The sequence below is a fragment of the Schistocerca nitens genome, chromosome 2, assembly GCF_023898315.1.
Source record: "Schistocerca nitens isolate TAMUIC-IGC-003100 chromosome 2, iqSchNite1.1, whole genome shotgun sequence".
Taxonomy (NCBI): domain Eukaryota; kingdom Metazoa; phylum Arthropoda; class Insecta; order Orthoptera; family Acrididae; genus Schistocerca; species Schistocerca nitens.
The window spans coordinates 114,862,824-114,866,249 of NC_064615.1; the positions used below are offsets into that span (position 1 = coordinate 114,862,824).

The 3,426-nt window shown below is 48.3% G+C and overlaps 2 non-coding genes across 2 annotated transcripts; one reads left to right on the forward strand and one right to left on the reverse strand.

The window, feature by feature from the left end:
* Positions 1 to 348: 348 nt before the first annotated feature.
* Trnal-caa (transfer RNA leucine (anticodon CAA)) lies at positions 349 to 425 on the reverse strand. The gene has a single exon. It is a non-coding gene; the product is annotated as a tRNA-Leu (tRNA).
* A 616-nt stretch (positions 426 to 1,041) lies between these two features.
* Trnas-cga (transfer RNA serine (anticodon CGA)) lies at positions 1,042 to 1,115 on the forward strand. The gene has a single exon. It is a non-coding gene; the product is annotated as a tRNA-Ser (tRNA).
* Positions 1,116 to 3,426: the final 2,311 nt, after the last annotated feature.

A 3,426-nucleotide genomic window follows, 5' to 3' on the forward strand; every position in this document is an offset into this window, starting at 1 on the left:
AGAGGGAGGACTCGAATCTCCGACGGGAGAGACTGCTCAGTCCGTGACACGATGCCTCAAACCGCGCGGCCACTCCGAGCGGCAATTATTTATGACGAATTTAATTAGCGAATATATGTATCGTCACGGCGCAGTTAAAATGGCTAGTTCCTTGAAGAGGTACCTATATGACCTCGTCGGGTCAGTACCGCTTTTATTCTTACTGTTTGCTTTTTTCAATCAATTGTTTCTAAGAGATGAAAGAGGCTTACACGAGACAGAGCAACGCGGAGGGCTGCTTTAAATCGATCTTCGGACTGAAGAGTACAACAACAGCACACTCACTGAAACTTCCTGGCAGATTAAAACTGCGTGCCCGACCGAGACTCGAACTCGGGACCTTTGCCTTTTGCGGGCAAGTGCTCTACCAACTGAGCTACCGAAGCGCGACTCACGCCCGGTCCTCACAGCTTTACTTCTGCCAGTATCTCGTCTCCTACCTTCCAAACTTTACAGAAGCTCTCCTGCGAACCATGCAGACTAGCACTCCTGAAAGAAAGGATATTGCGGAGACATGGCTTAGCCACAGCCTGGGGGATGTTTCCAGAATGAGATTTTCACTCTGCAGCGGAGTGTGCGCTGATATGAAACTTCCTGGCAGATTAAAACTGCATGGTTCGCAGGAGAGCTTCTGTAAAGTTTGGAAGGTAGGAGACGAGATACTGGCAGAAGTAAAGCTGTGAGGACCGGGCGTGAGTCGTGCTTCGGTAGCTCAGTTGGTAGAGCACTTGCCCGCGAAAGGCAAAGGTCCCGAGTTCGAGTCTCGGTCGGGCACACAGTTTTAATCTGCCAGGAAGTTTCATATCAGCGCACACTCCGCTGCAGAGTGAAAATCTCATTCTGGAAACATCCCCCAGGCTGTGGCTAAGCCATGTCTCCGCAATATCGTTTCTTTCGGGAGTGCTAGTTCTGCATGGTTCGCAGGAGAGCTTCTGTAAAGTTTGGAAGGTAGGAGACGAGATACTGGCAGAAGTAAAGCTGTGAGGACCGGGCGTGAGTCGTGCTTCGGTAGCTCAGTTGGTAGAGCACTTGCCCGCGAAAGGCAAAGGTCCCGAGTTCGAGTCTCGGTCGGTGCACACAGTTTTAATCTGCCAGGAAGTTTCATATCAGCGCACACTCCGCTGCAGAGTGAAAATCTCATTCCAGCACACTCACTTATTGCAGGTCTAAAATACTGCCATTGCCTTTCGGAACCGCGGTCTGTGCTGGCCGGCACTCCCAGAACATAGCAGTAACCGGTTTTCTAAGCTGGATCGCTGCGTCGGCGCATGAGGTGGATCTGTGCGTCACGCGGAGAAACCGCCGGGTGCGCGCACGTTTCGGTGAGACACGGAGTTACGGAGGTGGTCGGCGAAGTGACCCCGGCCGTGACCGGCGGCGGCGCGGCGAGTCGTGTTCTGTAGTGTGCTGTGGTGTGGTGCGGCGTGCTGGGTAGCGACGTATCGCACCGCGGTGCGCGGCCCGGCCGTAACGGAACTGACCCGGACGCCGCCGCCGCGGCCGACAACCTCCATCCAGGCGGCGCCCAACGGGACGCGGCTGGCGGGCCGGCGGGCTGGCCCACTATCGCGTCAGCGCGGCTCGGCTCCACCGCCATGTTCCGGCCCGCTTTACGAAACCAAGCCCCGGAACCCGGGCGTGGCCCCGATTTCTCGGGCGTCCGTCGCTGCAGGCGAGTTTTCGCATCTTCTCCGTTACACAGTGTAGAAAGGCTGCGGAACGATCGACCGAGGAGAAATGTATGGCTCAAATGGCTCTGAGCACTACGGGACTCAACGTCTGAGGTCATTAGTCCCCTAGAACTTAGAACTACTTAAACCTAACTAACCTAATGACATCGCACACATCCATGCACGAGGCAGGATTCGAATCTGCGACCGTAGCGGTCTCGCAGTTCCAGACTGCAGCGCCTAGAACCGCACGGCCATTTCGGCCTGCTGGAGAAATGTAAAGAGAACTAGAGCTGAAACCACAGCTACGCTTGTTGTTAAAAGTGTAACACCGAAAATGCAGGATGCATAGCACCTGCTACCGATATATAATTTTTTTTAATTATATGTAAATATTTGTAATTTAAATACTTTGTTCTAATATGTAAGGACATTGCTTCACTGTATGTGTACATTTAGGTAGAAGTCTGTTGACGTTTTATTGTAATTATCTGTGTTTTACTGTGAAACTTATAAGCTCTGGGAAAAAGCCATAGAGTAAAAACCGAGCGAGGTGGTGCAGTGGTTAGACACTGGACTCGCATTCGGGAGGACGACGGTTCAATCCCGCGTCCGGCCATCCTGATTTAGGTTTTCCGTGATTTCCCTAAATCACTCCAGGCAAATGCCGGGATGGTTTCTCTGAAAGGGCACGGCCGACTTCCTTCCCCATCCTTCCCTAATCCGATGAGACCGATGACCACGCTGTCTGGTCTCCTTCCCCAAACAACCAACCAACCAACCAACCATAGAGTAAATATCTCTGGAGTGAGCATTGCGTTCTGCGCATGTTGTCAACATTAAACCGGGATTGTCACGTGTTTTCGGGACTTCGCTGTGCGTGTGTGCTTTCCTCAGAGTTTGAAGTTTATATTATCAAGAGTTTTTGTTGTGTTTTCACCGTTTGTTGATAGTGTAACAGCGATGGTGAATTACTGTTGTTACTACGGATGCAAAGAAAAATATGCGAAAGGAAGGATAGTAACTTTTCATGGGTACTATGTTTAAAAATTTCGAGACGCATTATAATTAAGGCTTGATTCCGTAGACCTATTTTTCTACGATTTTATGACTATATAATAGATATTACGGCTCGTACAAAAGCTTACAAACAATCGCTTCCTCTCGTAAATTTGCTAGTGGAACAGGAAAGGTTAGTTGTTTCAGAAAATACTGTCCTCTATGCATTTATCAGTGACTTGTCGATTATGTATATAGATTTGAAAGACGGGAGACAGATACATTCAATAGAGTGGGAGTCTGTAATTGTCTTCGTATAATATGTGTGTCCAAACCTTTTTGTTTACTGTAAAGTTACAGTAGAAGACCATGTTAAGTGTGTCTAGGACATGGAGAATGATTATGTGTGATTTATATTTTAGTTTCCGAAGGATGAAAACGCGTAAAGATGTGGCTCCAGAAAAAAAGGAGGAGTAATTTTGTCCCCACAAAATATTCCGAAGTATGTTCAAAACACTTTGAAGAGGAATGTTTAGACAGAGAAAAATTTGGACGTGTGTGGCTGAAGGTGGATGCTATATTTTTAATTTTCCACAGCACCTACTACCGATTTCTGCATTCAGCTCAAATACATTTTCTGCACAAATCGAATAAAAAACACAACAGTGTAGCTAATCAAAGTACACATTCATCTTCTTTGGTGTATTTTGCCTTCAAT